The following is a 25,409-nucleotide window of genomic DNA, read 5'->3' as shown; positions in this document are numbered from 1 at the left end:
CGCTTGCAATGAGTGCAAGGTATTTTATTGGGATATATATTTCTCAGAAATGTCTTCCTAGCTCAGAAATCTAATTGTTATCGTGCTCCCTTCTTTGCCCCCTGGATATTAGGGATTTGTTGCGTTCTAATCCTAACACTACCAACCTGGAGAGATGAATTTAGTAAATGAATGTTGCATCAGAATTGTATGAAACTGGCTGCACTGCAGCCGATTCAGCGGGAGCTGGAGTTTGGATTCGGGTTAATGGTAGGATCAGCTAGAGCGGCACGTTTACTGTTTGGTCTCCAGCTAGGGTTAGGGTTAGGAGCAGGATTACCACTCAGCACTTTACAGTTATGGTTGCAGTTAGGAGCTTGCGTTTAAGGTTGGGGGTTAACGGAATTTACAGACTTCTCATTAAGGACAAGACAAGTCGAAGCGTTGTTCACACTGCCACCTAACAGACCATTAAATTACCCCGCGTTTTGTTATTTGGAGGGCGCCTTACATGAATGAAGTTGAGTTGGTCCCGGGTAGTTCCCCTATTGGAATCCGCCTGATCCAGCGTTAGAACTTAATTAGGATAAATGTTTACCCAGAATGCTGCAAATATTGAAGATTTTGACGGCTGCAAACCTTTGAAAGAGCGGATAAATCTCAGCCGTCAGCTCAGATCAGTTGAAATCAGCTAACCCGATTGGCGGGCGTTAGTTCTGAGCAGCTTGCAGTTGGCGCTCCAGTCTCTCACCTTCCAGCCCCTGTGCTTGCTTCCCGCCTTATACCAGATGCTCTGCTCCCGATCTACATGCCATAGTCTCCCCGCGATACATGGTTTCAGATCATTTTCGCCATGGACATCTATCTAATTCCCCGTTGCTATAGCACTGCCACCGACGCAGTACCAGCGAGAGACCCTAAATCGGGGTGGGGGGGGGGGGGGCGCGGTGGAGTGACAAGAAAGGGAGTCGTTGGGATTCTCGGGTTTCTTGGCTAATCTATACCCACAGTCATTTCAGTTCAATAGTTCCCCCACCCGGATAGGCGATCCGGGGACCAATAGCTAGCCGGTGAAATGCAGAGCATGCACACACCGCCACCGAGGCTGTAAGCAAGAAACTGCTTCAGAATGATGGAAGTTCATCTTTCTGAACCCAATGATTTTCCGTCGCGCCAGCCTTGAGGAACGGGGAGCACACACGTTGCTTAGCCTGAGCTCGGTCTTGGGAGCTTGGCCGCTTATGAGCCAGTGGGAGATCACACGGGCATCGCCTTACTTCCACTCCCCTTTAATCCCCTGTTTCTCCACCTTCCTTCTTTCTGTGACATCAATCACCAGCCCCATTCCCATCGTTATCATGCTAGGAAATAAAAGGATGGATAAAGAACCTTCAAAAATAATAGTGCAGGGTCAAGAAAGAAATGGAAGCGATTTAATTGCCGATTAGTGATTAAAGAGCATCATAAATCCATGAGTTGGCCAAGTACGATTCAACCATCTGTATCTACTCTGACCTGACAATGTCCAATGTAAAGTACCATGTAAAGTAGCCTCCGGGGGTTAGTGTATATTATAACTGGGAGATCGGGAGGCTCCGTGTTGATTGGCTGTATTTGCATTACATCACCTCTGTTGGCTTGCCGGTATTTCTAGGGACTGGAAAAAAAAGTCAGTGCTTGGCGGAGCCGCATCACATCTTGCTCAGCCTCTACTCGCTCTTTGAACACAAGTTAATGGGAGCTGGAAGCTCCGCTCCTTTTGTCATTAAACGTACCGGACTCTAAACATCAAGAAAGGAGGGGTGGGGGGGAATCCCTCAGACACCACAGGCAGAAATAAGGGCAATTCAGAAAATGGTCGAAAAGAGAGATTGGATGGACGCTGAAAGTATATGAAGATAACTCATACCTAGCAGAGATACACTGGAGGTAGCGTCTCCCCACACAATCCTAGCTCGCCAAATTCCTGCTCAAATACTGCCAAGGATTGTAACGCCGTCTCGGAATTTTCACGAAACAAAAATGATGATTACGGAAGATTTCTGGTAAGTGGTGCTTTATTACAGCGTTCTGAAGTGATGTTCGGCAAGTTGTCTTTAGAGTGAGATGGTAATACGCGCTTCGGTCAGTCACCTTCCACCTAAAAGGATCGCACAATGTAACTGCAGTTAGGATTGTCGCTTACACAATTCTCTTTTTTAAATGTCTTTATGTGTTATAATAACACGCCTGCGATTGACATTCGGCGGATGTATGTTCAACTTAATGCCATTAGACGCCCGAAATCGAACTGAAAACCGGGTAGAAGTTTATTGCAACTTCAGGACCTTGCGAAAAAGCTGCACAGTATTCCTAAAATCTTGGGAACCGCGTTTGTCTCGCGGGAAAATGTGTCTGCACTTCTTATTCTCGTGTTCTGCTAATTGCTAAACATTGGTCCCATTGCAACTCAAAACAAGCCTCGAACGAAATTAAAACGGTGCTCTCGTGCTAATTTCAACCTTGTGTTTAGTAAGTAACGGGAAGGCTTATTAGGAACAATCTTCGTGATGTTTACCTTAATGGGATATGAAGTCAATGTATCTTCATTAGTTGTGTACCCATCTCATTTACAACACAACATATAACTTCACCCGTGCTCCAGTCATCTTTGGAAACATATTACAGAAATCTGAAGGTAATATTCAAACCCCTTCCATTTATACTTCATTTGTATGTTAGTTAAAAACTAGTTTATCACCTAAAAACTGTAATAAATCCAATCCTTATTGGATACGATGTAAATCGAGTTATTTTACACCTTTAACGTGATCCCCAGTGGAATATTAGCTTTTCACAAGGTCTCCAATCACAATCGGGAAAACATTGGAACAATGCCCAACAGCCCCGGCCAGCTTTCTTCTTCAAAAGGTTCACAACCTAAAACACCAGCAAAACCTCCGTTAACTTTGCCAACTAACAAATGATGCATGATCTGTTTAGAGAATGCTTCCTAACTAAACTCTATACCCCAAAGTTCAAAAAAAGAGGGGGGGGGTCTAAACGTAATATTCAAATCCAAACAAGTATAATTTAAGGAGAATCTCGTTTTCAATCTTCCGTATAGTGCAAACAAATGTTAGGTAAACAGACCCGAATGACCAAGCAATAAACCAAACCGAACGAACTCCTCACTTCAGTAAACCAAAGAAACCCAAGATCAAAATCAGTCCACGCCAGAACCATTCAATAAACTAAAACAACTCAGATACAACCAATAAAACAATCAACACACCGCTTAGTACATCACTAAACGCAAAATAACCCAACCCATCACGAACGAACGGACTCGCCCTCCAGCCAAACGGTGAACAAATATTATACAGTCGAACCGAACTAATTAGAAGTAAGCAAACCATAACATAAGTAAACTACAGAAAGAATTTAAACAGAAAACCGCCTCAAAATCCATCGACAATCTAACCTTAACGCAAACGCCTCCCGATCTCTGTTCCTACTGTAATTAGCACGTTTCCAGTCTTATCTGTCGGACCTTCAAGCTAATCCATGTTAGACACCCTATGAATTTGACCGTGTCAAAACAAGCTGGCGAGAAGCACTCCCAGCTCACACCAACATAGCTATAGCATACTGATAAGGACAGATGTGAAGATAACGTGTTACCCATGTGTTTAGTATTAAACTCACATACAAGGTGAGTTAAACGCACATTTAGAATACATTCCTGTACTTGCTATGTTCGCTTCTAATACCTCTGTTGGTTGGTCATACCGAAGTGCAGACACATGCAGCTTACTGCAAATGACTGGAGATTCCTTCTTATCCATACCATCGTTTCAAACATCTGCAGCGCCAGTCTCTCTGCACGAACCATCCAATAATGGACGCATCAGGAAATTACTGATCAGTTCTGCAACTTTGTGTCATTAAAAATATATTTCTTAAACCGACATTTTCTAAAACACTAAGATGTGCATTGATTGGTTGGCCATATAAACGTTACATTAATGCATGTTGTGACCAGAAGTATGATTGCTCTCCCAATTTCTATGTACTATATGTTGATCCCCCTATATATGCACTAATATATACATTCATTCTCGGTGCATGAGGTTGTTAATGTGATGGACATTCCCACACAGCTAGTGAACTAAGCACTGGAGCCAGATTTAATCTGAAGCCACGATCAAATCACCTTCCACAGCTCAGTGCCAGCCATTCTGAGCTTTTGCGAGAGTTGTATCCTTGTACAAGAATGTAAGAGCTGAAACCTGGGAGAGATTTCTGCTCCGCAGGCCTGCGCGTTAAATGTGAAAGGATGTTCTACAGAGAGCCTGACATATGCGACCATATGGAAATGACTGGCAGAAAAAGACCAGGTTACCCAGCAAGCCTGCCTTACACTCATGATGCCCGAAGCATCAGAACTAGATACTTCCAACCCCCCCCCCCCCCCCCCCCCCGAGGCATGTAATCTCCTGAGAGAGACAGCCTCATAAAGCAGAGGTCCAGTAAGAGGGGAGAAAATATGGAAAATTCCTCTCCAAAACCCCTCAGGCGAAGGAATCCAGGGCATAAGATCAAACTGACCGTGCGCACGTTAACTATAAATCCACTTACCTGTTACATGATGCGATCACTTTTATATGATGCAGATCATTAAAGGGACCAGTTTGGAGTGGTGGAGTTGTGAGCTTTGGACAATAAAAGTAGCTGAATCAAGACAAAGGGGAGCGAGTTGGGGAAACGGCTTGAGGCGGGAAAGGAAATCAGAGAGAGGCAAAGAGGAGACAAACAGAAAAACATCCGAAAGTGACAACAGACGAAACACAGGTCAGATAAAATGAGAGAGGGAATATAAATGTGGTGGGAGGAAAATCCAGTCAAAAGAAAATGCTGGATTTGGCCTGATGTTGAAAACCGGAGACTGATAAATAGGGCGAGAACAGATATTGAATAGAGGATTCAATGAGAACATGGATTATTAAACAGGTGAATAGAGTAAGTTAGACAGAAAGAACGCATCTGCTTAACTGTACAGGGGGCAGAGAGCGTTAGAGTTTTAATAAATAATGGGGAACATACAAGGCGAGACTGACATAGACAAGAGAATCGGCAGAATAGACCAAGAAACTTCAAAAAGGCAATGTAAGATGGAAGGTAAAACTCAACGATAAAGTAAGTGCCCGACACGGTCAGAAAAAGATTGGACGGAAGGATAAATAATGAGAGAATGATTAACACGAGGAGAAAAATAGTTACCGTGAAAGAGAGGAAGAGATGGAGGGATGAGAGCAAAGTTTAGAGATGTACACGGAGCTCACAGTCTGGTGCTATAAGTGGAGATGTGTGTGTCTCCTCTCACCGACCCCGAGCATTATCAGAAGGCACATGCAACATTTCATCAGATTGGCCAGTTAGACCCGAAGCAAAGACATCAACTTGCGTGGACGACCCCATAGAGCAACTCTCATCTGCATACGCACACGATAGGTTCAGATGGAGATGGCCCTTCGACCAATTGATATCAATTGTTCATACCAACCCTGCCATCTCTCCATTATAACATCGTTCTTTTACATAAATGATCCCGGTACCCAGGCCTCAACCACTGTTCCTAGTAACCTGTCGCTGCTGTCGACCAGTCTCTTTGTAAAGCAATACTTGACCTAAGTTTGCCCTTCACAACCTTAACCCATGTCCTCTGTCTTGAGTATCTGAAAGAATTGTTCTGGACTCACTTTCTCTGTTTCCTTAAATAACGCGGAATCACAAAAGGTCCTTCTGAGACATTTCTTTCTCAAGACTAAGGATACTTTTCTTATAGAATCATAGAACAGTACAGCACAGAAGGCGGCCATTTGGCCCATCGAGTCTGCGCCAGCTCTTTCGAAGAGCAATCTAGTTCATCCCACTTCCTTCGCTGTCCCCGTATTCCTGCATTTTTTTCTCCTTCAAGTATTTATCCAATTCCCTTTTGAACTATTGAATCTGTTTCCACCACCCTATCAGGCAGTGCGTTCCAAATCCTAACCACTCGTTGCGTAAAAAAGGTTTTCATCATGTTGTCTCTGGTTCTTTTTGCAATCACCTTAAATCTGTGCCCTCTGGCCATTGGAAACAGTTTATCTTTATTTACTCTCTCTAAACCCTTCATGATTTTAAAAATCTATCAAATCTCCTCTTAGCCTTCTCTGCTCCAAGCAGAACAACTCCAGCTTCTCCAGTCTATCCATGTAACTCTAATCCCTAATCCCTGGAACCATTCTAATAAATCTCTTCTGTGCCCCATCTAAAGCCTTCCTAAAGTGTGGTGCCCAGAATTGACATAATACTCCAGCTGGGGCCGAACTAGTGTTTTATTCAGGTTTGGCATACCTTGCTGGCTTTTGTACTCTGCCTCTTTTATAAAGCCAACGATCCCATGTGCTTTATTAACTGTTCTGCCACTTACAAAGATTTGTGCAGAAGCCCCCCTAGGTCTCTATCTTCTTGTACCCCTTTTAAAATTGTACCATTTAGCATGTATTGTCTCTACTCATTCTTCATACCAAAAAGTATTACCTCACACTCCTCTGCATTGAATTCCATATGCCATATGTCCACCCATTCCACCAACTTGTCTATATCCTCTTGAAGTCTACTACTATCTTCCTCAGTGTTTATCTGATCACTTCTCATAATTTATCCATCGAACATGGCAATCAGCCTCACTGCTCTGACACACACAGAATAACAACACAGCAGTTCTTACTGTTAATTAAACAAGATTAGAGCTATTGGGTCAGATACTGCTCTGAGCATCGAACGAATGGCGACTTTCTATGGGGTTTTGCACGGCAAGTTCCTGTCAGCCAACCATCCAAAAAGCACAGCTCCCTCTATAGGGACCTGTGTGAACAGGGAAAGCAGCCATGTATCAGCTTAACCAATCAGATTGAAGAATCGTTAATGAGCCACGCAGAGTCTGAACCAGGAAGCGTAAGTCAGAATATTGAATTCAATGTTAAATCAGGTACAGAAAGCGAAATAAGGAGAGGGAAAGAAGATTGGATTAAGAGAGAGAGTGAAAAGAGACCGAAAGAAAAAGTAAAACATAACATTAAAGGGAACCCAAAAGTCTTTTTAAACACATAAATAGTAAAAGAGTAGTCAAAGGAAGGGTGGGGGGCGATTAGCAACCAAAAAATAAATCTTCTTGTGGAGGTAGAGGGCATGGCTGAGGACTAAATGAATACTTTGCATCTGTGTTCACTAGAGAACAGGATGCTGCCAATGTAGCAGTAAAGCAGGAGGCATTAGCATTTTGGATAGGATAAAAATATATAAAGAAGATGCACTTAAAAGGTTGTCAGTCCTCAAAATAGGAAAGTCACCCGGTTTGGATAGCATGCATCCAAGGTTATTGAGGGAATTAAGGGTGGAAATTGTGGAGCCTCTGGCCACAATCTTCCAATCCTCTTTGGATGTGGGGGTGGTGCCAGAGGACTGCAGGATTGCAAATATTACACCTCTGTTCAACAAAAGGGAGAGGGATAAACCTAGCAATTACAGGCTAGTCAGCCTAACGTCAGTGGTGGAGAAGCTCTTGAGACAATAAGCTGGGACAAAATTAATTAGCATTTGGAAAAGTATGGGCTAATAAATGATTGTTATCATGGATTTGTTAAAGCCAAATCGTGTTTGACTAACTTGATTGAGTTCTTTGATAAAGTAACGGAGAGGACTAATGAGGTTAATGTAGTTGATGTTGTGTATATGGACTTTCAAAAGGCCTTTGATAAAGTACCACATAATAGTCTTGCTAGCAAAATTAAAGCCCATGGAATGAAAGGGACAGTGGCAGCAAGGTTACTAAATTGGTTGAGGGATAGAAAGCAGAGAGTAATTGGATAGCTCTACCAAAGACCCGGCACAGGTGCAATGGGCCAAGTGGCCTCCTTCTGTGCTGTATCATTTTATGAGTCTATGGAAAAAATATTATTGAATTAAAAGAAAATCTCCAACACTAATTAAAAGCTGAAGGAATGAGACTCCACACTTGTAAAAGTTAATTTTCAATGTCAGAGAGGTTGTTTGGTAGCAATTAAGACTTACAACGCCGTTTAAATGGTACTTACACTGGAATGGACAAGCCCTAACTTTTTTTGTTGGCAAGTTTAGTCCGTATCTATGAGGTAAGTATAGGAACTTCACGTCGTTCAATACATTTGTAGGGTGAGTCAGACGGAGAGATGCCGTTTTCGGGAAGAGCAGGACATTTCTGTCAGCGACTTCCAGATTTCCGCCTTTAACTACACATGTGCAGTCGCCGGAAGTTACTGTCCGATTTGCACCTAAATAACGGTGAGCGTTATTAGCCTCACAGGTATTTCTGCAGCAAAATCTGGCCTAACATCTTCCACAAGGAATCCAATGAACAGAGAGATAACTTCCCATTCTAGAATGACCCCTCCTCCCTCAACCTATAACACTTCCCTAAGCAGGGGCAGGGCCAACAGAACCAATCAAGGGTTAACCTGCACCACCAAATAGAAATGTTCAGGTCCAATCTCCAACTGACCCCGAACCAAACAAAGGATGGCAGCTTCTATTTGGAAACAAATCACGTCTTACAAAGAGCCGTCAGCTTCCGCCAATCAAGCAGAAGGAAGCTAGATGAGTATTCCCCCAACCAGTCAGGTCAGCTCAGCTCCTCTCTAGAAACAACTCCCCTAACTGAAGAGTGAGGTTATCCCTATCTATGAATAACCCCCTAAAATCATATGCTTAGTTTCTATCTAAAAATAATCTTCTTATGTAACGAGTCTGCTCCTCTCTAGAAACGATCTAGCTAAATAACAAGATTAGTCCTGTCAAGGAATAATTCTCCCCTCCGCTCAAACATCAAGGGCAGTTCCGCTCTAAAAGCAAATACCAAGAGCCACAATCTGTGTCTATCTAAAAGCACCAAGCTCTCCACAACACCTACATGTAAATTCATCTCATTTCAAATGAATGCTTCAGTGATTTTGTCACATAAAGTACAGTGGATTTTAACAAAATGGGATCTTGCAGCTTTTAGTGTATGGAATGTAGAGTATCCTGTTAAATCATTTGCTTTTCATGTGCATTTACAGCACTACAGCAAGAAAAAAGTTTTAATTACGTTCATCATTAGCAAATAATAGTATCAGGAAATCACAGTTTAAAGCTAATGTTTCACAGCTATCTTCTTAGGCAGTCCCTCGGAGCCGAGGATGACTTGCTTCCACATTAAGAATGAGTTCGCAGGTTCACAGCTATATTATGATTATAATAAGCTTAGATCCTGAAGTATACTCTAGGAAATGATCATTTGCTTCATATGTTTTATTCAATGAGTTGCTAAAAGTGAAACAATACAATGCCCTCTAATAGATGCCACATAAATAGAACAATGCTGACAATGAAGGCAATAATTAACATAATGATATGGAGTAACAGGCCCCACTATTCCTATTATCATAATTGCCATTTCTTATCACTTACCTGCCAGATGCCTAACTCCAGCATTTACAATAGGTACAAATACGCACAACTGACCTCAGATAAACACATGCCTGGATCCACGTTCAATCCTGATCCAGCACAGAACTCACTTCCCATTCATTTCCTTGTATAAAATTCAAATGAATGACACCAATAGATTTATTCCCATTGTTTAACATTCCCGATCAAGCAGAAGGAAGCTAGATGAGTATTCTGGAATACTTAAGGAATAAACTGCTAATGAATGCAATTGATGCAATAGTGGTAGATCCAATTTTTTTTTAAATCCTTGGATAAATCTTTATTGCAGATTGATAGATGGATTTATAAGTACACATGATGATTTGATTAAACTAATTCATGCATTGTTGTTTGAAATACATTTTAATTGGAATAGCATAGCTGGAATGGAGTTAAGGCACAGTATTTTAAATAATTCTGATTAATACAATGACCTGGATTGTAGACGAATGGGCTCGATGGGCCGAATAGTAACATCACCTTCCTGTATGAGTTTTTTATTTATACGTGATAACTAATACCTGGGAGAATGTTTTGGGGCAATGACGTAGTGAGATTCAGGTGTCCTTACAACCCGTGATAGAAAACCTGAATGATTTATAACCACCACAGGAACCTTGACAAATTGGTAGAGTTATGAAATAAATCTTCTCCTTTAATTTGGTATAAATGATGCAGGTGTTTCTTTTGCATTTTTTTGAGGTCATAGAAGAATCTGGTTGAAGGACTAATAGGAGGGATCAGAGCCGATGGCTAGCGTATTAGCAGATGGGTTGTCACTGTATTAGAATCAAACGATACCCATAACCACAATAGGCTGATGAGTACCATTATTTTACGGTTTGGGAATGTTACACACATGTATTTTCATTAATCCACATACCATACGATGTTCATATGTGAGTAAGTACAGTGAATTTGGCTGCATAACTCCACCTCCAAACTTTGTAAAATCTTAGACCTTGATTATTGTTTTCCAACTGGTATTCACAGTATAAATAACAACTTGGTGTGACACCAAACAATGCCCGTGCTTATTTTCCTGCCGTTGCCATTAGGTACCAATGATCCCATGCTGATAACCTTGCCTAAACTCCGCCAACCCTACAATCTTTTGAGATCTCTGCGCTCCTCCAATTCTGGCCTCTTGTGTATCCCTGGTTTCCATCGCTCCACCATTGATAGCCGTGCCTTTGAACCTCCCCAGTTCCCTACTTCTCACTCCTCCTTTAAGTCGCTCCTTGAAACTTACCTCTTTGACCAAGCTTTTGGTCACCTGGCCTAATATCTCTTTATGAAGCTCAGTGTCAAATTTTGTCTGATTACGCTCCTGTGAAGCACTACATTAATGGTGCTATATAAATGCAAGCTGTTGTTGTTATTGTTGTTAAATCACTGTGTTAGTGCCTTCATTTGATACCTGTACCATTTTAGAAGTTTGAGGTCTGTAGTAGTGGAAACAGACATGGGTACAGCTCCAAACTAGGCTGTACCCAGAATGGGGCATGCCAGTCTACAGGGTTAAGCACAACCCTCCAATAAGCTCATTTTCTCCAACCTAAATATAGTCTTGTGTTGATAACACAGAGAATATTCACCGTTGGCAATAAGCAATCAGCTTAATTCCTATAATGTACAAGAAAAAAATATGGTAATTATTGGTTCAAATCTAATCTTGAAGCATTTGTTTGGAACAACAAATTAAATGTTTAATGCATTAGAATAGCAGAGGATGAAAGAACATATAATTGGTTTTCATTGGATTTAACTAAACATTGATTTTTTCCAATAGATGCTTTGTGATAAGATGCCTTTCACTGAGACATAACTCTATAATGGAAATAACTGATCAGCAATGGTTATTTCTTAGATTGATGTTCTTAACTGACCACTGGAGACTCATTTGGCCACAGTTACAAGAAGACATTTCTTCTTCCTGTGTACTGTTGGCATGTAATGTCTGAACACATGTCAGCAGTTATTGAGCACAATAAAAACACATCTGTCAAAACAAAGTTATCCAACTAATAAACCATCACCTTCAATGCCAGAATGTCACATCTTAGTTCCATTACTTACATGATTAAAGTTTCAGTTCTATATGTTTAAAAGTGCTTTTGAAAATATATGATTTTATTGAGGGCCACACTTTTTGCTCATCAAGGTGGGTTAGGTGGATGTTAGGGCAGTGATATTAAAAAAAGCTAATGCCCCCCTCCAACCCCTCCCACCCAGTCTTATATAACTTTTGACTCAATCCCTGCAGCCTTTTGGGTTTCATAAGTACACGGTCACACTGACTTCACAACGTCAAAGTGGAATTTATTTTTCTTTTCAGAAAAATTAAATGTGGGTACAACTTACGATGCAAGTTTTTCAAAAATATTTGTCCAGATTTAAAATCCATTTCATTAACGCACACACGTGCAATTTTAAAATTCCGTTGTCCCTTTCTTTCAGCACTGATGTGATGGGGCTGAGGTTCCTCCGATCTCTACTCTCCCACCTCCCGGTGATTTTATTTCAGAATTAAGCCCCCTCCCCCGAGTTAGGTTTATGACTAAATTTAGGTTGGCTTTATTTTGGATGCGATTTAATTTAATTGAAGGGGGAGAGTTTAGTTTGATGTGGTTGGGGAAGATTATGTATGAGAATGAATTCACTGGGGGAAAGGTTGGATATATTTTGTGACTTGGAGGTGCAGGGAGTAGTGTTTAGCAGCATCCTTGCTGGGAACTCCAGGGCTGGGTAGAGCAGCAGCATCACAGCTCGAAGAGATACTGCAGAGAGAAACGGTGGCAGCAGCAATTCCAATGATGAGGGAAACAGTGGCAGAAGCATGGCCGATGAGCAGGGGTACATGACCTACAGATACATTAATGTAGTGTTTAACCCACCCAGAGGTCCTGACTTCAAATCCCATCATGACAAGTTGTGTAATTGAATATAATAAATTTGGTCATTTATGGGTTAGCACTGGAGAAAATAATCTTCAAAGCTGCTGGATCATTATAAAAAAACTCAACTGATTCACTAATATCCTTCAGGGAAGTGAACCTGTCACCTTTACCTACAAGTTATTCCAATCCTACAATATGTGCTTGACTCTTACTGCCTTCTGAAGTGGCCTAGCAAGCACAATCATAAGAGAAATATGAGACGAACTTATTGGCATCCTAAACCTCAACCATGCTGGGGCCCAGCACATGAGAGCAAATGACAAGATGTTCAATGACCATCTTCACCCAAGAGTGCCAAGTGGATAATTCCACTTGGCCTCCTTCTGAGTTCATAACAACTTAAGAACATAAGAATTAGGAGCAGGAGTAGGCCATACAGCCCCTCGAGACTGCTCTGCCATTCAATAGATCATGGCTGATCTTCTACCTCCACTCCACTTTCCTGCCCTATTCCCATATCCCTTGATTCTCTTAGGGCAGGATTTTCATTGTGCCGTGGAGTCGGGATTGGAGGCGTGGGGGGGCGGGGGGTTAAAATCCCGAAATCAGTGGTCCCGACCCCATTCCGCACCCAAACCCGCCTCCATGCCAGTTTCAAAGGAGGCGGGTACCCGCCCCGCACTGGGACCCACCTACCCGAGGCGGGAAGGGATTAGTGCCAAGTAACTGCCTGTTAACAGGTAGTTAACAGGCAGTTTTTAGCCTAATCCCTATTTTTAAGGTTGAAGTGTGGGATTCCCGATGGCGCCAAACCACGCCAAGTTAGAGGAGGCGAGCCGTCGGGTTGAAGGACTTGGAGGGTTCGAGATGTTGGTATTCAGGTGAGTGATGTGTGCATGAGTGCAAAGGTAAGTGTGTTTGGTGTGTCTAAAGTGATTAAAGAAGTTTAAATTACCTTTTCTTACCTTTTCAGCCTCCCTTCCTTTAGGCCCCGGGAGTCACTCATCTCACCGGCACAGAAAGCAGAATGGCTGCGAACTGTCAAAAGTGACAGCCTTCAGCTTTCTGTGCAGGAGAGATTTCTAACTGAGTCTGTGGAGAAGGACTCAGGTTAGAAGTAAGACTGGCAGTGTTTGACAGCTTCAAACAGCTGTGAAACACTGATATTTCATCTGTCAAAACCTCTTGAAAGATGAAATTTCAGTCTGTAACATCACCTGTTGCCGGGTGGCCCTTAATTGGCCTGCTGAGCCCGCTGGGTGGGCTCAACAAGGTAAATCAAGTTAAAATCACGTGGATTGGCCGCATCTCGATGGAGGCGGGACTACAACTCTGAAAGTTGTAGTCTCGCCTCCTACCCGACTCCTGAATGAAAATCCTGCCCTTAGTGTCCAAAAATCTATCGATCTCCATCTTGAATATACTCAACGACTGAGCATCCACAGCTCTCTGGGATAGCGAATTCCAAAGATTCACAACCCTCTGAGAGAAGACATTTCTCCCCATTTCAGTCCTAAATGGCCGATCCCTTATTCTGAGACTATAACCCCTAGTCAGCATGGTTTTGTCAAGGGAAGATCATGTCTGACTAATTTGATTGAATTTTTCGAGGGGGTGACTAGGTGTGTGGATGAGGGTAGTGCAGTGGATGTGGTATACATGGATTTCAGTAAGGCTTTCGATAAAGTCCCGCATAGGAGACTGGTCAAGATGGGATCCAGGGTGCCTTGGCACATTGGATCCAAAACTGGCTTAGTGGCAGAAGGCAGAGGGTGATGGTCGAAGGTTGTTTTTGTGACTGGAAGCCTGGGTCCAGTGGGGTACCGCAGGGATCGGTGCTGGGTCCCTTGCTGTTTGTGGTCTACATTAATGATTTGGATGTGAATGTAAAAGGTATGATCAGTAAGTTCACAGATGACACGAAAATTGGTGGGGTGGTAAATAGTGAGGAGGGTAGCCTCAGTCTGCAGGACAATATAGATGGGTTGGTCAGATGGGTGGAACAGTGGCAAATGGAATTTAACCCTGAAAAGTGTGAGGTGATGCATTTTGGAGGGACTAACAAGGCAAGGGAATACACAATGAATGGTAAGACCCTAGGAAAGACAGAGGATCAGAGGGACCTTGGTGTGCATGTACATAGATCCCTGAAGGCAGCAGAACAGGTGGATAAGGTGGTTAAAAAGGCATGTGGGATACTTGCCTTCATTAGCTGAGGCATAGAATATAAGCGCAGGGAGGTTATGATGGAGCTGTACAAAACTCTGGTTAGGCCACAGCTGGAATACTGTGTGCAGTTCTGGTCGCCACACTATAGGAAGGATGTGATTGCTTTGGAGAGGGTGCAGAGGAGATTCACCAGGATGTTACCTGGGCTGGAGCACTTCAGCTATGAAGAAAGACTGGACAGGCTGAGGTTGTTTTCCTTGGAGCAGAGAAGGCTGAGCGGGGACCTGATTGAGGTGTACAAAATTATGAGGGGCATAGATAGGGTAGATAGAAAGGAACTTTTCCCCTTAGTAGAGGGGTCAATAACAAGGGGGCATAGATTCAAGGTAAGGGGCAGGAGGTTTAGAGGGGATTTGAGGAAGAACTTTTTCACCCAGAGGGTGGTTGGAATCTGGAACTCACTGCCTGAAAGGGTGGTAGAGGCAGGAACCCTCACAACATTCAAGAAGCATTTGGACGAGCACTTGAAATGCCATAGCATACAAGGCTACGGACCAAATGCTGGAAAATGGGATTAGATTAGACAGGGCTTGATGGCCGGCGCAGATGCGATGGGCCGAAAGGCCTCTTTCTGTGCTGTATAACTCTATGACTCTATGACTATGAGTTCTAGACTCTTCAACCAGGGAAACAGCCTCTCAGCATCTACCCCGTCAAGCCCTCTAAGAATTTTATACGTTTCAATGAGATCACCTCTCATTTTTCTAAACTCCAGAGATTATAGGTTCATTCTGCTCAATCTCTCCTCATAGGACAACCTTCTCATCCCAGGAATCAATCTAGTGAACCTCCATTGTACCCCCTCTAAGGAAAGTACATCCTTGCTTAGGTAAGGAGACCAAAACTGTACACAGTACTCCAGGTGTGGTCTCACCAAAGTCCTATATAATTGCAGCAAGACTTCCTTACTCTCATACTCCAACCCCCTTGCAATAACGGCTAACATTACCATTAGCCTTCTAATTGCTTGCTGTACCTGCATGATAACTTTGTAATTCATGTACAAGGACACACAAATCCCTCTGCATACCAACATTTACTAATCTCCCACCTTTCAAAAAATATTCTGCTTTTCTATTCTTCCTACCAAAGTGGATAATTTCACATTTCCCCAGTTGATACTCCATCTGCCACCTTCTTGCCAACTCACTTAACCTGTCTATATCGCTTTGCAGCCTCTGTGCATCCTCCTCACAGCTTACTTTCCCACTTAACTTTGTATCATTGGCAAACTTGGCTACATTACACTCGGTTCCCTCACTAAGTCATTGATACAGATTGTCAATAGCTGAGGCTCAAGCACTGATCCTTGCGGCACCCCACTAGTTACAACCTGCCAACCCGAAAATGACCCATTTATTCCTACTCGCTGTTTTTTGTCCATTAATCAATCCTCAATCCATGCTAATATATTGCCCCCAATCCCATGAGCCCCCACCATCATAGTGTCCAGCCAATTTGGTTTATTCCATTTGACATTAAGAAGCAGTACTGGACACAGAGAAGGCTACGGACCCTGACAACATCCTGATTTTAATTTGTATTGATTTAAATGGAAATGAAAATCAGACGGTTTCTATAGCGGGAGGTCAATCTGCGCAGGCGTTAGTCCCACTGCTACATTTGTGTGACTCCGCAGTGCCAAATCTGGGCCTGAAAACGGGCCCAGACCAAAGTCTATCCCATACTCACTCATATAATGAATGGTCAGGTTTTAACTGTTGTTCTGTGTATGCTATAGAGTACCCTCTGTTTAATATCACACACCCCATGGAAAATGTTCTCTATGTGAACATAAACTGCAATTTTTGTCTGCAAATAATTTTGCTTTTCATCCCGTCAAACCTAGACTTCTCAAGCCGAGAAGGACAACCTGCCAAGTGCCACTCTACAACCAGTTGCTATGAAGGGCACAAAAGACACCCTCAGTGATTAGCCCTCTGCTACTCCCCCAGCGTTGTGGAGAAAAGTGCCACATACGTGATCAGTGCCTCACCAGGAAACCATCCGATTACCCACTTACTATATGGGGAATTAAGGAAAGCTTTCCCATCACAAGGGACATTGACAGAAGCACTGATAGGAAAGGACATTCCATTGTGGCGGGGTTAGTGCAAGTAGTAATGGAAAGGACATCTCATTGTCAGGGAGTTTAGTGGAAGGATTGATGAAAGACATTGCATTATGGAGGAGTTGATGATATTATTGATGGGAAGCAGGAGGTTTGAAATATTATGGATAGATTACTTCTTTCTCATTTCATGAAAGTTAGCCCTCCAAATTTTGGAAGACATTGAATGTTAAATATTATTATTCCAAAACTGCCATATTGTGAGTATAATTTCTCATGCAGTTTCCTGGGAGAGTGAGAAGGGGAGATGACTATCATAGAATCATAGAAATTTACAGCACAGAAGGAGGCCATTTGGCCCATCTTGTCCATGCCGGCTGACAAAGATCTATCCACTCTAATCCCACATTTCAGCACTTCATCCGTAGCCTTGTAGGTTACGGCACTTCAAGTGCATATCCAAGTACTTTTTAAATGTGATGAGGGTCTCTGCCTCTACCACCCTTTCAGGCAGTGAGTTCCAGACCCCCACCACCCTCTGCATGAAAAGATTTCTCCTCAAATCCCCTCTAAACCTCCGACCAATTACTTTAAATCTATGTCCCCTGGTTATTGACCCCTCTGCTAAGGGAAATAGGTCCTTCCTACACACTCTATCTAGGCCCCTCATAATTTTATATACCTCAATCAAGTCTCGTGTCAGCCTCCTCTGTTCCAAAGAAAACAATCCCAGCCTATCCAATCTTTCCTCATAGCTAAAATTCCCCAGCCCAGGCAACATCCTCGTAAATCTCCTCTGCACCCCTTCTAGTGCAATCACATCCTTCCTATAATGTGGTGACCAGAACTGTACAGTCCTCTAGCTGTGGCCTAACTAGTGTTTTATACAGTTCAAGCATCACCTCCCTGCTCTTATATTCTATGCCTCGGCTATCTTTGCTCTTACGATAAGAATGAATGCTTAGCTGTCACTAAAGATCAAATTTTGACCATGTGACAAATGAAACCCTATGGCAAAACAATTTATTCCAGAAAAAATAAAAGATAGCCTCCGGATACCTCTAGGAATGAATGTATGAAATTCATTTGCCTCGGATAATCATCAAAATAGAATGGGAAGAGTCAGCAGTGACTTACAATTAACCTTATAAAAATATAACAACAAACAAGAAAATAACCAGAGAGATAGAGATGGCAAGAATGCGGCAGAACAAACATGTGTCTTTGTAAGGTTGTCTTCATGTGTGAGTGAGCGTGTGCAGTAGTGTGCCTGTGCATTTATTAAAGCAATGTGTGATAGTTGAGAGAAAATAAATTCTTTGCACACATTGATAAGGTGGAGAGGGTGCAGAGGAGATTTATTAGAATGATACTAGGGATGATGGACTTCAGTTATGTGGAGACTAGAAAAGCTGGGATTATTCTCAGAGCAGAGAAGGTTAAGGGGAGATTTAATAGAGGTGTTCAAAATTATGAGGGGTTTTGATAGAGCAAATAAGGAGAAACTGTTTCCACTGGCAGGAGAGTTGGTAACCAGAGGACACAGATTTAAGAAAATTGGCAAAAGAACCAGAGGGGAGATGAGGAGAATTTTTTTAACGCAGAGAGTTGTTATGAACTGGAATGCACTGCCTGAAAGGGTAACTTTCAAAAGGGAATGGGTATATACTTGAAAAGGAAAAATCTGCAGGGCTATGGGGAAAGAGCAGGGGAGTGGAATTAATTGGCTAGCTCTTTCAAAGAGCCGGCACAGGCACGATGAGCCAATTGGCCTCCTTCTGTGCTGTATGATTCAATGATTTTATGGGATTCTATGATAACAGTACTCCTATCGGAGGCCAGTGCAGCAGAAACCAGATGCAGTGCAAAGCTTCTTCATGGTGTGTCAGAGTGAGATTAGTGAATTACTGCCAAATTGATGACCAATCTTAACATAGTTTTGGAACTGAATTTATGTTCATCAATAACTAGATTAAACTGCCTAGCCTCATTGCACTAAATAGCTTTAACATGCTTCAGAGAAGAGATCTTAATTCTATCTGCTGAATGCTAAAAGAACACAATAACTTGCATTTATACAGCAACTTTCATATCCTCGGGATGCCCCAAAGCAATTCATAACCAATGCATTATTTTTGAACACAAGCAAAATACTGTGGATGCTGGAAATCTGAAATAAAAACAGAAAATGCTGGAAACACTCAGCAGGTCAGGCAGCATCTGTGGTGAGAGAAACAGAGTTAATGGCCCAGAAATTCGGGTCCCAACGCGTGAGTACGCATGGGGTACTCATGCGTGGACCCGATGGAAGTGCCGGTTCCTTGCATGCACTGCGCATGCGCGGGAAACCGGCACTTCCGATCCTCTGAACGAAGGGGTTCAGAGGTCGAACGCGTGCACGCGGGAGTCTGCACGTGTGCTTTGAACTTAGTTTTTTTTACAGGTTTTTCCGTGAGAGGATGTCTTTAGATTTTAGAAATATAAAAACCAGGCGTAAGGACTGCATTTTAAAAGGTCAATTAATTAAAATTAAAACATTTTTTCCACAGGTTTGTTATTTTTAAATACTTTAAAGCAAGGTAAGTTTATTTTTAGCCCCGTTTTTTTATAAAATTATTTTTTCAAAAATTTAAATTATTGTTTAAAATAGTTATTTAATATAATTTACAGTTTATTTAAAAAGTGTGATTTAAAAAAAATTATTTGAAGGTTAACTACTGTTTTGGGCCCTCAGCATTCATACATTTTGACAGGTCTTTCTGTCAATCTTATGAATGGGCTTTTCCCTCCTCCGATTGGCTGCCCATGGCTCACGTGATCCCAGGGGACGCATCGCACTAACTACGCCCCTGGGACACGCAAGCACAGCGCGCCGGGAGTTGGAGCAGGCCCCGGAGCGGAATTCCACGGGAGCCCAGAGCTCAGCTGCCGGCGCGCAAGGTAAGTGCAGGTCGGGGGCTTGCACCTGCGGGAAGCCCCCGACCCAAATTTCTGGGCCAATGTTTCAGGTCGATGACCTGTCATCAGAACAACTTTCACCAGACTTACTTTTGAAATTTAGTCACTGTTCTTTTGTAGGCAGGTGTAGCAGCCAAATTGCACACAGCAAAGACTCACAAATAACAAATTAATGAAATACCAGATAATCTGTTTTGGGTGCTGCTAGTTGAGAAATAAACTAGGACACTGGGAGAACTTCCCTGCTCTTCTTCAAGTAGTATTGTGAGATCTTTTATGCCTACCTGAGAGGGAAAATGGAGCCTCGGTTTAATGTCTCATCTGAAAGATATTGCAGCACTCCCTCAGTACTGCGCTGATTAAAAATCAAGGGGCCAATTTTCACTTTCAGCGGGGGTGGGAAGCTGATGGTAGTCGATCAGCTGATTATTATATGCCTCACCCATCAAAGGTCAATGGGAAGTAAGATCAGACGGAGTGTGTAACAGGTGGCTGACCCGTTACCACCAGTTCTCTGCTCCCACTGAAAGTGAAAAGTACTCCCCAAGGTCCAGTGGTAAAAGAATAATGTTCAAACATTGAGAGACCAGTAACTAATCGTGACGTATAAACTGAACCAGCCAATGTTTCTGTATATACAGGAAACTTTCTGGTATCCGGCACTGATGGGACCGAGCTGGTGCCGTACCATCAAAACTGCCGTAGAAACCAGCGCTAATGTTAAAACATACGGAGCTTTTGAGCTCCGTGTGAATCAACAAACCCAACAGTTTCAAAACAGTCGGCCGCAGCTTAAAAGCGTCTCTGTAGCTAAGCAACAGCTTCAGCTAGACCTTGCAGAGCCTGACTGGAAAAAAAAAGCAACGAGAAGCAAAAAAACTTATAGGAAACGGCTCCTGAATTTTGCCGATAGATAGAGCTTTCCGGACATTTAACCTCCGGTTAAATGAAAGTTTCCTGTATATTTTTCAAGCTGTATTGGATGATACCATCAAACACTAGGGGCTAGATTTTCAGTTGCTTGCGCCAGCAGTTAGCGCCTTAAGAGAAGTGATTTTCGGGCGCTATTCGTGTAGCGCCCGGGCGCAGCGCAGTTTGCGCCCCGCCCCAAATTAAGTTGCCCGTTAGCGCCGGCGCAAAGTTTAGCGGCCGCCCGGATGCGCGCGCAGAAAATGACGTCACATCCTCGTGCAACGCCCTTTGGCCGCCCCGAATCCAAACTTCAGTCGGACCGCCCCATTGTGCGGCTGGCGTCCAGAGCGTTTGTAAAATGGAACGCAACACACCCTGGGGAGCGCAAATTAAAGGGCACTCCTCCTGCACTATAAACGGCAGTCTGCATGTGTTGTGTGGAAGGATCCAGTGTGTTGTTGTGAACGGTGTATTTATGTTTCCGACCACCACCACCACCACCTCCTCCTCCTCCTCCTCCTCCTCCTCCTCCGAAAAAAACACATGCACCCTTCCCCTTTAAGAGCTCACTGGCACCAGAGTGTCTGCCGTGCGCTGCGCCCGAGCTCGGGCGCTGCGCTCTGCACCGCCGGCTTAGCGCCTAAAGATAGTAGTGGAACGCCTCTTTTAGCGCTCCACCAACCTCTTAGGGCGAAGCCACTGAATTTCCGGCAACGGGGCGCTACTTTGGGGCGGGCGCTAACTTCGGGCGGGCGCTAAGGTTAGCGCCCCAAAACTGTCTATACTGAAAATCTAGCCCTAGGTATTTTCTTAATATATAGTAAATAAACATTTACCTCTCCCTTACAATGCAACTTTCCCAACTGAGGTTACCTAGACTACCTGTTACCAATTATTCGAGTGTCTAATATATATACGTGAAACAACCGTACCGATTATTTCATCGGCCTCGTTGTGCTGTGTCATATTTCATCCATTGCCATTTATTATGATGTGAAATATCATTACATATTGCCTGTGCAGGTAACAAACTACATACAAGTGACTAAAAATAATCTCCAGCGCTAATCAGATTATGTGAGTCATCTGAAATTCTGACTTCAAAAGGAGCCACTGGTTAGAAATTAAGGCTTCAAATTCAGCAGTCCATTCAGAGCTTTGGGATTTGGTCATATGGAGGACTGCATAATGTGAACCTTACATTATGGAGAGCACATTTCAATTCCAATTGACAGACCAATAACAAAAGTGGTATGAAAAAGAGATCCAAAAATACACCGGTCACGAACCTGGCAGTGTTCTCCAGAGGTTTGTTTTATTAATTCTTGGTATACGAGTGTCACTGGCAGGGCCGGCATTTATTGCCCATCCCTAGATGCCCTTGAGAAGGCAGTGATTGGCCTTCTTCTTGAACCGCTGCAGTCTGTGTGATGAAGGTTCTCCCACAACACTGTTAGGTTGGGAGTTCCAGGATTTTAACCCAGCGATGATGAAGGAACAATGGTATATGTCCAAGTCGGGATGGGATGAAACTTGGAGGTGATGGTGTTCCCATGCGCCTGCTGCCCTGGTCCTTCTCGGTGGTGGCGGTCACGGGGTCAGTGAGAAGGCATTTAATTACCATGGTACAGGTGAGCACAGACATCACTTCTGATGCATTGCTGGTGCCTGCCTCTGTGCTGACCAGAAACTCTGATGCTCAACTGGTAGTAATGAAGTGGGGTTAGGGGCTTCTCAGGTACCTCCCCCGCAACCCCAGCCATGGTCCATGTAGATCCCTGAGAAAAAGGGACAATCTGCACAAATTACCTCAGAAATTGATTGGGTACCCAGGCTGTTTTCCTAGCCTAGAGCCCACTACTCAGGCCCGCATCGGCCCTTGTGAAGGCTGGTACACCTCCACTCATTCGAGATTGTGGCCTCCATTGATACACCAGGCCCCCATCCAGCCTAAGGAGGGGGTACTCCCGGTGAAAGGTGTCCCTGGCCCAGGTTCCACTCCGTTGCTGTCATTTGACTTGTATGGGGTGGATGGAGGTTCCAACCCTTACAAGGCAACCAGGAAACTCCCAGAAATTCTAGAGACTCAGCAAAACTGGGTGTCGACTGTTTTCCAGGGGGGGTTCACCCAGTCTCCTGCCGGAGTTACCCGGGGAGATAAGTGGAACCTCCGAGGAATTTTGGGCCAAAATCTTTTGAATGCGCCAGTATGTTGTTAATCATTAGTCGTTGCAATGGCAAATCATTGAATAAAAATCCATCATTTGGATCGTAGGGCCCAAGGCTGGCTTACGGGACCTGTAAAAGAGAAACGATCCTCTTAAAAACCCTAAATTTTAACAAGCAGTGACACTTGAATACATCTGAACAATGCCATTGGGCTGATGATTGGTAACATCTGCGAACTCTATGGGAGATAGTCGATGATGGATTTGTGCGTTTAGCTTGTTTTTGAGAAAGTTAGTCTCCTTAACACATTCAGCCTAGTCAAACTTGCAAAGATGTAATGCCAGTCTACATATCTTTAAATGCATCTTTGGCGCTTTGGATGTTCAGGGCACTTACCAGCCCCTGCTGAGTCATGATGTGCAGCTGGAAGGCAGCTCCTGGCTCATGCCATGATGCGTCCCTGTTTATGAAACTAATGATTGTCTCTTCCTTTGCCGAGGGGGCCCCCTGTGAAGGATCCTACTATCCTACAGGCTTTCTCTTGTCTTGGCTGTGTTATGCCTTCAGTTGTGGTGCAGCGGTCCTCCATTTCCCTTTCTCCTTCCCCATCTTTGTCCTTTTGTTCAGGCATGTGATGCTGGTTCCTCGTGAGGTTTCACAAGTGAATGAATTCTCTGCGTAAACATGAAGGTGAGTTGAGAACATGCGACGATAGAATCAACATCATCTGAGGCGGTTATTTTTTTAATGACTGCACCATTACAAATTGAACTGTATAAAACAGAAATTGCAAGTGAGTTAACATCTGTAAAGAGAAAACAGTGAGCTGCTGTGTATTTTCAGCATGTTCTGTTTTTACTTTAGATTTCCAGCATTTACAGTTTTTCCTTTATTTGAATTGTACATTTTCTTACGAAAGGTTATAAATCACAGATAAACATGATTTTATCACAGATAAACAGATAACATGATTTATCTGTTTGTGCTTTGCTTTGTCATGTGCTTTTTGCATCTTTATATTTTCATAAATTACAGCTACCCAGTAATTTTAAATGGTGATTACCATAATATACATGTTCCAGATTCAGAGGACAAGTTGTTCCACATCCATGGTATGGAACAGCATGGCTCCATTCATTCTTGCTAACAAAAGGAACTTCTTGTGTAACTCCGTTCCTTTTGGTGCTCATTCTTTATGAAAAGACTACCTTGTCCAATTGTTACTGGTTTTAGGTCATTCCTCATCTTCTGCATCCCTTTTGGCCAATTTCTATGGTCAGTTGGTGTTTGCATCTGGCCGTTTGGTCCTATATTTACTTAATATATATATATATATATATATATACTTTTGTTAAAAGCATCAACCTCATGCTCCCTAGAAAAATGACTTCCATCTTGATGGCGTTTTTTGCATGTCATTTTCCTTTCACTACCTGAAGCGGAAATTAAAGCTACTCTTATATTGGTGGTCAGGCTGAGAGAGAGAGAGAGAGAGAAAGCAATCTAAGTAAATTGTTCTCTGATGGTTACGTTCCAACGCTGCAACCAATCTCTGTGTGAACCGGTTGCAATGTAGTACAATTGTCAGTGTGCAGATTGGCTGTGATGGTTTGGCTGTTGTATATTAAAACATGATTTTGCCAAATGTATCACCGCTCGCATTTATATGCTGAAGTCATGACGTTTTGCCACGATTTCACTAGAGGGACCACATTTCTGCAATTGTGAAACGAGTGTACCTGGCCATTGGTCAGCAAGACCCATGTGTCAGGAGATTGTGGCACAAGTACAATGGGCCAGATTTTGCTGGAGCGAGGCATCTTGTGGCGTACGCTGTTGGACATTTTCCTGCAACCTTCAGCTTGAAAAAAATTTGCGCTGTAACTTGCTGGAAGTGCGAGCTGATAGCAGCTGATAAAGGCGAGGGCAGCAGGGCATTTGGGACCTTAGTGAACGGTGGGACCAACAGTGTACTGGAGATTTAAGGATTAAGAAAGAAACAGAGGAATGACTGAGAAGGAGGGTGAATTAGAGTGAAATCAGGTACAGAATGAGAAATAAAGAGAGGGAAAGAAAATTGGATTAGGAGAGTGAAAAAAGAGACAGGAAGGAAAAATAAGAAATAAAAGGTAAAATTTGAAATTTGAAATTTTTTAAATCTCCAACAACAATTGACTACATGCAGGAATGAGATTGAACACTTTAAATTTTTCCTTTTCTGGGCCAGAGAGGTTGATTGGTGTTGTATTAATAATGATCACATCATTAAAAGGGTACTTATGCTCTTAATTAAAAGACTTTATTTTCTGCATCGCGTTTAATGGGCAATTAATGTGCAAATCCAACATGTTCTTATAAATTCCGGGGCGGTTGAGGGCGAGATGCCTTTTGTGTGAAGCAAATGGTGGAGCAACTTAAGTCAACCAGCAAGTTCTGGAGATTCACAACTCATGGCGCATCTCTTAATACCCTGAACTTGCTGGCTGATTTGCACATTAATAACGACATGCATCATTAACATGCCATTATTTTCCCAGCAAGTTCAGGCTCAATAGATAGAATCATAAAATGGTTACAGCACAGAAGGGGGCCATTCAGCACGTCGAGCCCATGCCAGCTCTCTGCAACAGCACTTCAGCTAGTCCCACGCCCCCATCCTT

The 25,409-nt window shown here is 43.0% G+C and overlaps 1 protein-coding gene across 3 annotated transcripts in view; it reads left to right on the top strand.

The window, feature by feature from the left end:
* The first annotated feature begins 1,570 nt into the window (after positions 1-1,570).
* The window catches only part of chrm4a (cholinergic receptor, muscarinic 4a), a 104,573-nt gene continuing 80,734 nt past the window's right edge, over positions 1,571-25,409 (top strand). The window contains exons 1-2 of one of the 3 annotated variants that reach the window (XR_015080959.1): positions 1,587-2,024; positions 4,635-4,812. The gene's annotated coding sequence lies outside the window, so the exon portion shown is untranslated. Of the gene's footprint in view, positions 2,025-4,634; positions 4,813-25,409 lie in introns of all 3 variants that reach the window. The other 2 variants (XR_015080960.1, XM_086007598.1) reach the window with 2 other exon arrangements.

This window comes from Somniosus microcephalus, chromosome 15 (genome assembly GCF_052327205.1).
Source record: "Somniosus microcephalus isolate GS21.2 chromosome 15, FLI_Smic_1.0, whole genome shotgun sequence".
Taxonomy (NCBI): Eukaryota; Metazoa; Chordata; class Chondrichthyes; order Squaliformes; family Somniosidae; genus Somniosus; species Somniosus microcephalus.
Note: the sequence above shows the minus strand (reverse complement) of the source record. Positions and strands in the feature narration are given on the sequence as shown.